Below are 14,611 nucleotides of genomic sequence, written 5' to 3'. Positions count from 1 at the left end.
TTGAAAATTGATCTTTTTATGGTGATAAGTAACATTTTGTGGTAGGAAACCTTATGAATAAAAGTTTTGTCTTTCTATGTTTAACTCATAATATAACATTTCCGATACATAAATATGATTAATTTGTAAATTGTAATTTTGACAATTTTTGCCATACTTGGAGTAGGGAGGGGGTGCAGAGGCGCCATGATCCCCGCAAAAATGATCTCCGAACCTCAGGATTTGCAGAATTACCTCCAGGCCCCGCAAAACTGGTTTTGCGGGGCCGGGAGGTAATTCTGCAAATCCTGAGGTTCGGAGATCATTTTTGCGGGGATCATGGCGCCTCTGCACCCCCTCCCTCCTTGGAGCACTGTTTAGTCAACGTGAAATATTATTCTACTATTGATCCAATACATATCTTTATAAATTATATCGTTTATAACAAATATATTCTCCTAATACGAATCGGAAATAGTTTAGTAATTCAGTTTTTTTGTTTCTTACAAAAATATATAAAAATTGGAAGTATAATGTTTTGTTCAAGACAACATCACTGGATTTCACCGGTTCATATCATGTACTGGGCCGACTTGGAACCTGATATAGCAAGATGTACAGTACTACACAGTACACACACAGACAATATGGTGTTGGGTCATTTCATAGAAAAATATTTCATAGATAGGACACTTCATAGATAGGACATTTCATAGACAGGACATTTCATAGATATGACAATTCATAGATAGGAAATTTCATAGACAGGACATTTCATAGATATGACAATTCATAGATAGAACAATTCATAGATAAGACATTTCATAGATAGGACATTTCATAGATATGACATTTCATAGACAGGACATTTCATAGATATGACATTTCATAAACAGGATATTTCATAGATATGACAACACATAGATAAGACAATTCATAGACAGGACATTTCATAGATATGGCAATGTATAGATAGGACATTTCATAAATAGGACATTTCATAGACAGGACATTTCATGGACAGAGAATATTTTTCATAGATAAATAAATTGTTTTCTTCCAAGTAATCTTATCTAAAATATAATACCCTGTTCTTTCTACGGCCCTCTGATTTTTACTTCACATATTATTCATATTTTTGCTTTAAGCTAATAATTCATATTACATTTATATATTATATATTTCTTGTAAGTCAAACTGATCACATTTTCTAAAATTGTGATACAGTTTTTACTCAAAATCTAAAATTTTCACTAAAAAATTGCTTTTCTGTCTCTAAAATTACCTATCTATGAAATTCTTCTCTGGCTATAAATTGCCTGCATCTATGAAATATCTACTCTGTCTATGAAATGTCCTGTCTGTAGGAAGTCCCATCTATAAAATGTCCTATCATGAATTTATTTTTCTATGAAATGTACATCTATGAAATGTCTTTCTATGAAATGACCCAACACCCACAATCAAAGAGAATAGAATATATATTAGAGAGGAATTTAAACAATCTCTCGGTATGAATTTTTTCAGTCCCTTTCATTCTGAAAGAGAGTTCAAAGTGTACAAATCACGTAAATGTTTACAAATTATATGCAGTAGAGTACATTAATACAGTATGTTCCCTAGACTATTCATTTCAATTTCGAATTTTTTAAAGCTGTTAAATAATCTTTATAAAATGAATTAGGTGAATAATAACATCATTTGAATTATAGTTATAACGGAAAATGGTTTTCTTTTAATATTAATTTTAGATTTTCTATAAAATGATGTTCCAGGGCCCAAAAGATTATATCGCACAAATATGTGAAGTACACCTGCAGTATGGAAACAGTACAACAAAATGGCCGTTTTACACTTTTTTCTATTAAATTCCCCTCTAATATATATTCTATTCTCTTTGCCCACAATATATTGAAAAACGGGAACGGACGGCAAAGGAAGAATCCCACTCTTGTGAAATTGACATATCTGTAATATTAATGTTACCTTTCTCCAGCCATCTCAAAAATAAATTTTAAATGTAGTAGTTTTTTGGTTAATTCATATAATCAAATATGATTGTATAGATAAATCCAGGAGTTTAACGGCTACCTTGGTTGACATACTACGTGGAGGTGGAGCAGAGGATTCTTGGTGACATACTGCGTGGAGGTGGAGCATAGGATTCTTGTTGACATACTTCGTGGAGGTGGAGCAGAGGATTCTTGGTGACATACTACATGGAGGTGGAGCAGAGGATTCTTGGTTGACATACTACGTGGAGGTGGAGCAGAGGATTCTTGGTGACATACTGCGTGGAGGTGGAGCAGAGGATTCTTGGTGACATATTGCGTGGAGGTGGAGCAGAGGAGTCTTGGTGACATACTGCGTGGAGGTGGAGCAGATGATTCTTGGTGACATACTGCGAGGAGGTGGAGCAGAGGATTCTTGGTGACAAACTGCGTGGAGGTGGAGCAGAGGATTCTTGGTGACATACTTCCTGGAGGTGGAGCAGAGGTTTATTGGTGACATACTTTGTGGAGGTGGAGCAGAGGATTCTTGGTGACATACTGCGTGGAGGTGGAGCAGAGGATTCTTGGTGACATACTACGTGGAGGTGGAGCAGAGGATTCTTGGTCGTGGAGGTGGAGCAGAGGATTCTTGGTGACATACTGCGTGGAGGTGGAGCAGAGGATTCTTTCGTCATTTTCACAGAGGATCAAGGGTGAAATGTCAGAATATCATCTTCCACAATCGAAAATTTAAACATTTTTAATATTTCTGGATAATATCTCCCGTTCTTTACCAAATCCCATATTTATTTGTACACCCTGTACCAACTCTCCCACTATACAATAATAAATGATCGTCTAACTAAGGTGTAAAACTATAATTGTGTATATCCGCTTTGATCGTCACTGATAATCACAGCTCATCACGTTGTAGAAACTCTAAAGTTTTCTTTATATACTGGAGGAAAACATTACACTGTAGAAACTATACAATTGTCTTTATAAACTGGAGGAAAACATTACGTTGTAGAAACTATACAATTTTATTTATAAACTGGAGGAAACATTACGTTGTAGAAACTATACAATTTTCTTTATAAACTGGAGGAAAACATTACGGTGTAGAAACTATACAATTTTATTTATAAACTGGAGTAACACATTATGGCGTAGAAACTATACAATTTTCTTTATAAACTGGAGGAAAACATTATGGTGTAGAAACTATACAATTTTATTTATAAACTGGATGTGTGTTCGGATTGTATCAAATATTGCATGATTGTTGTCTGCGATAAGTATAAAAGAATACAAAAATTCGGTTTAATGGTAAAGGTTTGAAAGAGGGTTGGGAAAATTTTATATTCCATGTTAACAGATCTGAGGCCAACATTTTTGTACTGAAAAACGCTTAACGAAAATTGCTTCCAGTCAAGAAATTGTTTGCTCTGATGTTAATTTTATTTTTTATTTCCATCCTTTCAATAAACAAAAGTTTTTACTTTACAGACTTTCGATGATGGAGTAAAAAAGTTCTCCGGATGACAAGAAATTTGAAAGGCTTTAAAGGGACTGTAAACGAAATTTCTAGTGACCCTCCAGGGATAGGGTTGCATGTCCTATTCACAACAGTCCCATAAAAAGTCTCGTCTGATCAATCAGATATCCACGCTTTTGTTTTTGAAAATTGATTATTTTCATCTGGTTTTTTTTCTACTTTAAAAAACCAAGAACTTTTCCAGCTAGAAAAACGACAGTTTAAGGGATTATATTACAGTTTCAAGGGTAATGTATAATGCCCTTTTTAAATAGAGGGTCATTTAAAACTAAATTGACCGTTCCTTTTTAGAAACAATAAAACAGAATAAAATTAGGAACAACAATATAAATTTTAGTGAAACTACGCAGGATTTTCTATATATATGTGAATAAAATTAGGAACAGCTTAACTATATTAATTTTAGTAAAACTACTCATGATTTTCTATATATATGTGAATGAAATTAGGAACAGCTTAACTATATTAATTTTAGTAAAACTACTCATGATTTTCTATATATATGTGAATGAAATTAGGAACAACTTAAATATATTAATTTTAGTATAACTACTCATGATTTTCTATATTTTTTCGGATTCCAAGTTTACAAGTAATGAAAAAGAGATGCTTTTTTAATTGACATTTTCTCTTGACTTTATGTCCATGTATCCATGCTGTTTAACAGCTTGATATAAATAAATTTTGAAATCAAAAGTCGTCTTCATTGTATTGATATAATCACCTACCGCTGTAGCTCAAATGGATTTATTTTTATATTTTTTAATTAAATTAAATTCAATTTTTTTTTAAAATCTAAAAAATATGATAAGAAGGATTTACTTTACTATATGATATTGTGTCAGCACAGTACAAAATCTAGTCAAGACTAGAATAAAATTTAAACTGCCCGAAATTTTTTTTTTCTTTTTATTGTTAAAGTGCATTTTAATTTGAAAACAGGGATACAATTTGTGTATTCATATGTTCAGATTTTATTTTGAATATTTTAAGGTGTTCGCTTCCTTTTTGCATATCTGACTTTATAGAATAAAATGCATTTTGGATCCTCCACATTGATTAGTGTATGCTGATCTATGCATATATAGTTTATAGTTGGATCTGAGAGAACCTATCTTCTTTATCTAAAATATACAGAGCTATGCCTATAAATATACACGGCTTGTCTTTTCATATCAAACTAAGCTTTAAGGGAGCTTGGCGGCACTTTCTAGTAACATATCAAGCTTATAACTGTTGCTCTTAATGTAAATTTTCTAGTATTTGACTTTCTTTTAATCTTTAATCTTCCCTGGTCCCTGGGTCAGGTGAGTTGCCCCCCAAAAAATAGGCTTGATCTGTGCAGCCGTGTGGATAAGACAAATTTCAGGATGAAAAACATTTATGAACTAAATTATACTAGATATAAAGTGGCAAGAAGCGCTTAAAAAACATGATTTAATAGACATGCACTGCAAAAAGTATGATTTGTATGACATACACTGCAAAAAGTATGACTTGTATGACATACACTGCAAAAAGTATGACTTGTATGACATACACTGCAAAAAGTATGACTTGTATATATGACATACACTGCAAAAAGTATGACTTGTATGACATACATTGCAAAAAGTATGACTTGTATGACATACACTGCAAAAAATATGACTTGAATGACATACACTACAAAAAGTATGACTTGTATGACATACATTGCAAAAAGTATGACTTGTATGACATACACTGCAAAAAATATGACTTGAATGACATACACTGCAAAAAGTATGACTTGTATGACATACACTGGAAAAAGTATGACTTGTATGACATACACTGGAAAAAGTATGGCTTGTATGACATACACTGCAAAAAGTATGACTTGTATGACATACACTGGAAAAAGTATGACTTGTGTGACATACACTGCAAAAAGTATGACTTGTATGACATACACTGGAAAAAGTATGACTTGTATGACATACACTGGAAAAAGTATGACTTGTATCACATACACTGGAAAAATTATAACTTGTATCACATACACTGGAAAAAGTATGACTTGTATCACATACATTGCAAAAAGTATGACTATGTATGACACACACTGGAAAAAAAGTATGCTTGTATTGAAACTGACCTAAATTAATTGACGAATTTTTGAAAATGACAACATGTTAATGACAATTTGGTAAATGGTAATGACCTGTACGTAAGTAAGTAGGTAACTAAAAAGTCCAGAGACTGGATTTAATTAATTTGAGACGGTTCAACCACGTATCTTGAATTCGAGCCAAGTCTAGAGACGGTTCAACCACGAGTCATGAATTTGAGCCAAGTCTAGAGACGGTTCAATCACGTATCTTGAATTTGAGACAAGTCTAGAGACGGTTTAACCACGTATCTTGAATTTGAGCCAGGTCTAGAGACGGTTCAATCACGTATCTTGAATTTGAGCCAAGTTTAGAAACGGTTCAACCACGTATCTTGAATTTGAGCCAAGTGTAGAGACGGTTCAGTCACGTATTTTGAATTTGGGCCACGTCTAGAGAAGGTTCAACCACATATTCTGAATTTGAGCCAAATCTAGAGATGGTTTAACCACGTATCTTGAATTTGAGCCAAGTCTAGAGACGGTTCAACCACGTATCTTGAATTTGAGACAAGTCTAGAGACGGTTCAACAACGTATCTTGAATTTGAGCCAGGTCTAGAGACGGTTCAATTACGTATCTTGAATTTGTGCCAGGTCTAGAGACGGTTCAACCACGTATCATGAATTTGAGCCAAGTCTAGAGACGGTTCAACCATGCATCCTGAATTTGAGCCAAGTCTAGAGACGGTTCAACCATGTGTCTTGAATTTGAGAAAAGTACAGAGACGGTTCAACCACGTATCTGGAATTTGAGCTGAGTCTAGAGACGGTTCAACCACGTATCTTGAATATGTAATTCAGGATTTAACCATCTCCTACAGTGCCTTCCAAATTCCAAAAATTCAAAATTAAATTTAGATAATAGTGTTTTTTACAAAAAATATGTCAACTAATATTGTACTTGTGCTGACAGGTTTTGTTTAGTTGAAATTGTTTTGGTTTAGGGGTCAGAAAGGAATTCATATTATTTTTCAATATTTACCCCAGAATTATGCAAGTCTTATTTTTTTAGATATTGGGAAAGAAAAACGATCTTACCACTAATGAATGCAACTCTATATGAGTTCATCTGGGTCATGGATAAGATGCTTTATGGATAAAAAATTATTGCTGGACCAGCGAACAATTCAAGGATATTTAAATGTAGATATTGAGAAAAAGTATCCTAAAGGGTGGTTTAAAACTGTGAAAGGTTGCGATATCCTCAAACTCTAAAGGGAAATAACAATGAACCCCTATAAGACCCTAAAATATCACCTTTTGAAGCAACAGGGGTGGCTTTAACCCCCTAAATTAGCTAGTTGTAGAGTTTTGAAAACAACGGGTAGGTTTTTAAAACAGTCATGTCATCATCAACGACGTATTGAATGGGATCTGGAGAACATAAAACCGGCATTTCAAAAATATTTATGTATAGGGAAGGGGAGAAGCTCAATTTTAGCATTGATTATCAAAGATAAATTGGTTGAACCAACAATAATACCATGGAAGGATTTAAAATTAACTTGGAGGCCTGTTTTGACCTCTTCGAGGCTAGTTTCTCCTCCTGGTTTGATCAATAAATCCAGCAAAACAGAAGTCCCTCGTGTATCAAAGTGCACCATGAACGGAATGAAGTAATACAGGTTGAAGGGAGGCCGGGTGATGACCGCGGGTCTCAAAATCTGACTGACCTCAATCCTTCTGACGATCTTGAAACTCGAAATTTATAAGAATGAAAGACATTTTGGGTCTCAGGAAACCCTTTTAAAGGTCATATAAGAGGCTTCAAGAGGCTGTAAGATAATTTACAAACGTTTTAAAAGTTCTAGCACTAAAGCTGACTGTAGGAGAAGCCGAAATGTGCTTTTTGAACTTATTTCTTTTTGCGCATAAAGCTAAATAACCTACAAACCAAGCCAATTTTTGCTTATGTATTTCTTTTTCTTAGATGTAAAAATTAGATTTAGTTCTCAATATGAATTAATCAATATTTGGTCAAGGAAAAACATAAAGTGATCAGATTTTTTTTGTACAATTTGATAAATCTAAAATACCTAATATTTGAGTAGTGTCCTATGACATGAGAAGTAAATTTTTACTGAAAATATTAAACAACAAGATGGGTAAACTTTAATTACATTTTTTCTTATTTCTTATCTTCAGAATTGAGAATTTGTTAAATTTTAAAGAAGAATTGTTAAATATTCAACCTCTGAGCCTGAAACCAGTTGTGAATATATTAAACTTTAGAGGAGTTTTCCGCAACTTTAAATATTTTTAAATCCAGAGGTAGGGAGTAGGGAGTAGGGAGTAGGGAGTAGGGAGTAGGGAATAGGGAGTAGGGAGTAGGGAGTAGGGATTAGGGAGTAGGGAGTAGGGAGTAGGGAGTAGGGAGTAGGGAGTAGGGAGTAGGGAGTAGGGAGCAGGGTAGGGAGTAGGGAGTATGGAGCAGGGAGCAGGGGGTAAAAACATAAGAATATTTCTCAAACATTCCTATTAGACTAATTAGACAGACAGCTTGAGAACTTAACAAATAGATATAAAATCAGATGTTCAGAAATATTTTCAGTAAAAGAATAGAATAAATTGATAATTTGTAACAAAGAACAAAGAATATGGACCCACTCACAAATCAATGTTTTGGTTCGTGGAATTATTAACATCTCTGTTAAATGTTTATATTATACAGTCCCTTTAATGTTTTGTGTTTACAATCCCTTTAATGTTTAGTGTTTGCAATCCCTTTAATGTTTTGTGTTTACAATCCCTTTAATGTTTTGTGTTTGCAGTGCCTAGAGAGAGAATAGTTTATTTAGAAGATTAATTAATTCCATGTTTAAGTTTTACCTGGACCAAACTCAGCAACTCAGCAGATGTTTATATACAGGGGGGGAAGGAGAAAAATGGTATTTTCTTAATTACTTAAATTAGTCATTTCTCATAGTTTTATACAGTTTTTTCAGGTTTTAACAGGTTGACCAAACACCGTTAGTGTTCACGCTCTCATGTACAAATCTGTCTGAATTTTACCAATTACTCATTTTAAACTAAAGCTAGAAAACTAGTTTGTTGTAGATCAACAGGGCTCTTTTATGTGCTTCCAAAAAAAGATAAAGCCAAAGGAGAGGAGTTGCAACACTGTAATCTCGGCCCGGTCTTGAAAGCTTGATTTTAAAGATGTCTGGATTGCTGCGCAGGTTTTCATGAGTTTAGTAAAAATGCACAAAGAGCTTAAAACCCCACATTACTTGTAGATACTAGATAGACTGATCATATTTATTTAACACCCTGTAATTATGTATAAATGGAACCCTTCAGTAGATGAAGTGTCTCTGTTGAACCTAAAACTTCAGAATCAGAAGCAGTCACTATATATACAGGGAGAAAAAAAACTACAAGACTTCAGACACGACTGGACAAAACGTATCCAAGGTTCCACGCAGTTTCTTAAACGTATTTTATTCTTTGAGTTGTGTTCTTTTTTCGGATATTTGACTGATTCTATCAGATATTTGATTTATTTTAACAGATATTTGACTGATTCTATCTTATCTTTGACTGATTATATGGAATATTTGACTGCTTATGACTGATTTTTTTGGAATTTTGACTGATCATATCGAATATTTGTCTTATTGTATCGGATATTTGACTGATGATAATTGACTGATTATATTGGATATTTGACTGATTATATTGGATATTTGACTGATTATTTCGTATATTTGAATGATTATAATTGTTTCAGAATTGTCAAGTTTAAAATGTTAGTTGTGCTGTTTGGAAGGTATTATTACAAAACAATCATTCTTACTTTACTCCTTCTCTATATTATTAAAAATAGAATTAGCAGCTGAAAATTATGATTATACAATCATTATATTTACAAGTTTTGTTTACATTTGGTATTTTAGACTTTTATCAGCGATTACAGCGGTTTATGTGTTATGCAGGGTTACAAAATGTCATGAGACTTTAATGAATACTAAAACTTTTTCATTCTAAAGAGTTGAAGGTTAATTTTGATCTTTTTATCTTTAAGACGTATTTTAAATAAGTTTTCAACCCTATATTGAGTAGTTTTCAACTAGTTATCGAGTAGTTTTTAACTAGTTGTCGAGTAAGTTTCATATAGTGATCAAGAAGGTTTCAACTGTATATCGAGTAAGTTTCAACAAGTTATCGAATAGATTTCAACTAGTTATCAAAGTTTTCAACTAGATATCGAATAGTTTTCAACTAGTTAAAGAGTAGGTTTCAACTAGTCATCGAGTAGGTTTCAACTAGTTAACGAATAGTTTTCAAGTATTTTACGCCTTTTAAACTACCTAATTTTATGAACTTATCCGGTATGTATATGCAAACTTAATTGAGTTTAAGTAGGATTATCTGTATCATATCTAAGAATAATACTAGATAATGTTTTAGTTTTGAAACCCATTGTCCTGATTTATCCAATGAAAATCCTCTTCGGAACATACAGTACATACAGGTACAGTACAGTACATACAAATACAGTACAAACAGGTAAAGTACAGTATAAACAGGTACAGTACAATACAAACAGGTACAGGACAGTATGTACAGAAGAGTACATACAGGTACAGCACATACAGGTACAGTACAGTACAGTACATACAGGTACAGTACAGTACAGCACATACAAGTACAGTACAGTACATACTTAAACAGTACAGTACATACTAAAACAGTACAGTACATAAAGGTACAGAAAATTACGTAGGTACATAGTTAAATAGATTACGTAGAGGATAAGAAGGGATACTCGATGTACACTGTACATCGAGCAAATATTTAAATATTCAAACAATTTTAAATATTGAAGGTTTCAGGAGGTAAATTCAAAGGTTTATGGGGGCTCAGTCCATCCCCAAAATCTATGGTTTCCAGGGAGTTTTCAGGCCCCAACGGGTTATTAGCTCCCTCTTCCCCCATTGAAAAGAAATAAATGAAGCCCCTTCCCCCCCCCAGGACAAATTTCTTGTACGACCCTCCAGTCCAGCGTACACCAGGTGTACACAGACCAAGTTCATTTAAAAGCTGATTTTTAAGCTACTTTTGCTTAAACTATTTGTTTTATAACATCATCAAATACATTGAAAAATTGAATAAATGTTGTCTTGATATTCCACAAAGTATAATACCGTTTCACTATAATTGGATTCCTGTCCGGCTCATAAAACATGACATTGAAAACCCTGGCAATAATGCTACCAAATTATCCCAAGGGGTATAATATCCACCTGAACTATAAAGTAAAAATGCAAAGTTGAGTCAGCAGTTCAATGATGATTTCTCTCTTCTTCTCTTAAATTAGTTGTATGAGGTTGTACATATGTTTATTGTATACTAGCTTGGGAACCCAGCTTTGACTAGAAAGAAAACTTTCTTTTTTAATTCGACCCACTGTATTAGAATTTTTCAACCCGTAAAGTTTCCCAATCATGATTGGAGGCAAATCGGTCAAGAGATTTATAAGATATGATCGATCATACCGGCTAAAACGGAGATTACTTTTTTCTATATAGATACGGGTATAACAGCTAATCGGGTAAATTACATTTGATTCTGGTCCCCTTGTAATATTTGTATGAATAAGATAATAAATGCAAAAACCAATTTTTCGGACAGCAATATTTTTTCAGCTATAGCTAGAATTAGAACTAAGCAAGAAGCTTTTGTTTCCTGAACCAGTTTTTTGTGGTAAAGGATGTTTGGTAGGACAAATTGGTCAAGGAAGCTAAATCTTTGATTGCAAGAAAAGTAAAAGACAGTAAATGTCGTTTTAAATGAAAATCCTGGATTCAAAAAAAAAGAGAGCGGGGTTTAATTTTTCAAGTCATCCTGAAGTTGAAGTCTTCACAAACTACAAATGTTTTTTTTCAGAGATATCTTTAATTGTAATTAAAATAAATAAAGAGATCTCTTGAATGTAAATTTGTTTTATATAAATAATCCACCTTTGAATTTCCGAGCCGGGTTAACATTTCCGGTCCCAGTTTGTACTGTATCGCCCGGACATTGGGTAAATAAAGCAGACACTCAATAGGGCTAGCCGGTGCAACAAGTTTGACGCGGTCAGATTTTAGGTTAAATTTACTTTTACTAAAAGGTCAGAGGTGCGTGAATCTCCAGGTAAGTATTTCCGCGACCTCAAGAAAAAGATGACATTTAAAAAAAATGTTATCAAAAAAGAAGTTTATGCTCCACGTTATGCTACAAAAACACGGGAAATAAGAGACGACATAAAAATCATCTTTGTTTTCCGATCGTTGATAAATGACAAGGAGTGCATATCAAAAACCGGTTGTAATCTTCTTGTGAGTTTTCCATAATATGATTTTCTTTCTTTAGAACTGGCGGAGATGTAAAACATTTAAACAATTTTGTTGTTTTTAAAAAATTGGAATCTGGACAAATTTTTTAATATACAAGTACAAAAATGATAGACATCATTTTGTAAATGTCTATTTACAAGTATTTTTGGTTCTAAACATTTTACGCCCTTACATAAAACGGCGCTTGGGACATAAACGATATAGACTTTTCATCACTAAATTCCCATGTTTGTTATGACCCCTGTAAACTTCATGGTAAATAGTCTCGGTTGGGGTTTCCAGCGTGACCATTTCGCTTTATTTTCGCATTTCGTTCGCTCGCGAAACGTTTCGTTGGCTGGAAACCCTAGTCTCGGTACAATTATATTTTCGTAAAATCCCTGTAACGAAGTAATGAATAATAATTATATTATTTAGCACTGTTAGTCTTAGTAGTAGAGCACCCTGTGTGTGTAGTGTTGAAGAGTTTAATCAAATTAGGATGATTAGGCCGCAGGATTTAATCTGGATTTCACAAATTTCAATAGAGAAATAATAAAGTTTGTGGGGATATAATCTAATCAGAGGTTGGAGAACTTTCTGCTTACTAAACATTCAATCTTAGGCTTGGCTAGGATAGGGTAGGGGAACGATGTTAGGAAATGTTCCAAGATATGAAGTTCATACATTATTATCTTTCTATCACTCTGATAATCCAGTCAAAAAAATTCAGCATATTAATAGAATAGAACTTTTTGTTATGCATGTAAAATCTTCAGATCATTCTCCTCTCTAACACAACCTTCTTGCTGACTGAAACCTTTTTGAGACAGGAGAAATCTTTTCCGATAGTAATCCATCTTATTCTTTTATAATACGAAGAAAGTATTTGAACTTAACTTTTACAGGTTCAAAATCATTCTTTCTTTATTCTAAATTGCGAACCGATCACCCCTCCACTCTATCTATAATACCCTCCCCTCTCGACACCACTTAACCTTTTACATTCCATTTCGTCACTTTTTAACAATTTAGATGTGATAACCTCGTGAAAATATTGTAATTTCAAATGACTCTTAATGAATATGAAAAATGGATTAAGCAATTTCCAACAGTAGCCTTTCAACCTTTGTATGAACAACAAGGAGGAATAAGATTTCCTTGTTTTTCTACCATAAAATTTATTCATTTTATTTTGGGTTCCTCTGTAGCAGTGGCTTTTGGTTATGCAGCAGTTCGATAATAAAACAAATTATCAAAACGTGACACTTTCCAGGATATTAACCCACGATAGCTTTCTCATTGTACGTTGTACCTCAGATATAAAGTGTTTAAAAGTACCCTTGTGAATCGGATTTTCAAATTTAAACTATATATATATACAGTGGCCGAATTTAAAGAATTTGAGCGGCGGTTTGAATTTAATCCGCGGCTTAAATATTGTTGGTTCCACTTAAAATTGTATCAAATGTTTCAAGATTTAAGCCGGCGCTTAATTTAAACCGGGTTTTGGCAGATTTAAACCGCGGCTTAAATTCTTTAAATTCCACCTCAGACCCTCAAAATATTCTAGGATATACTAAAAACAATATTTTTATAAAGGGAAGAACAGAGGATGAGGTGACACAGGAGAGGAGGGATGAGGAGTCAGGAACAGAGGAGAGAGGAATGGTGGAGAGGAGGAGGGATGATGAGAGAGAAGAAGATGAGAGAAGACGGGATGAGGAAAGGGGAGAAGAATATCCTAGAAAACTTTATTGTAATAGTTTCATTCTTTACATTCTCCTTCTCTTCCTAACTAGCCTTGGGCCAGGGATGATTTTAGGTAATAATAAGCCTTGTAGGTGAAGATCAGGACAAATACTTTGTAAATTTAAGGAACTTTAATAGTTGAAAATTAGGACAAATACTTTGTAACTTTTAGGAACTTTAATAGTTGAAGATTAGGACGAATACTTTGTAACTTTTAGGAACTTTAATAGTTGAAGATTAGGACAAATACTTTGTAACTTTTTGGAACTTTAATAGGTGAAGATTAGGACAATTACTTTGTAACTTTTAGGAACTTTAATAGTTGAAGATTAGGACAAATACTTTGTAAATTTTTTGGAACTTTAATAGGTGAAGATTAGGACAAATACTTTGTAATTTTTAGGAACTTTAATAAGTGAAGATTAGGACAAACACTTTGTAACTTTTTGGAACTTTAATAGTTGAAGATTAGGTCAAATACTTTGTAACTTTTTGGAACTTTAATAGTTGAAAATTAGGACAAATACTTTTTAACTTTTTGGAACTTTAATAGTTGAAGATTAGGACAAATACTTTGTAACTTTTTGGAACTTTAATAGTTCAAGATTAGGTTAAATACTTTGTAACTTTGAGGAACTTTAATAGTTCAAGATTAGGTTAAATACTTTGTAACTTTGAGGAACTTTAATAGTTCAAGATTAGGTTAAATACTTTGTAACTTTGAGGAACTTTACTAGGTTAAGATTAGGTTAAATACTTTGTAACTTTGAGGAACTTTAATAGGTGAAGATTAGGACAAATACTTTGTGACTATTGCGAACTTTACTAGGTTAAGATTAGGATAGAAAATTAGTTTCTTTAGAAACTTTAGTAGTTGA

The 14,611-nt window shown here is 33.2% G+C and overlaps 1 long non-coding RNA gene across 1 annotated transcript; it reads left to right on the top strand.

Annotated features, from left to right (window-relative positions):
- The first annotated feature begins 9,389 nt into the window (after window positions 1–9,389).
- On the top strand, window positions 9,390–13,640 carry LOC111695283 (uncharacterized). Its single transcript, XR_002763835.1, has 3 exons — window positions 9,390–9,430; window positions 10,072–10,135; window positions 13,584–13,640. It is a non-coding gene; the product is annotated as an uncharacterized LOC111695283 (long non-coding RNA).
- Window positions 13,641–14,611: the final 971 nt, after the last annotated feature.

The sequence above is a fragment of the Eurytemora carolleeae genome, unplaced genomic scaffold, assembly GCF_000591075.1.
Source record: "Eurytemora carolleeae unplaced genomic scaffold, Eaff_2.0 scaffold95, whole genome shotgun sequence".
Classification (NCBI taxonomy): Eukaryota; Metazoa; Arthropoda; class Copepoda; order Calanoida; family Temoridae; genus Eurytemora; species Eurytemora carolleeae.
The sequence above is the reverse complement of the archived record's forward strand: the minus strand, read 5'-3'. Positions and strand labels throughout refer to the sequence as shown.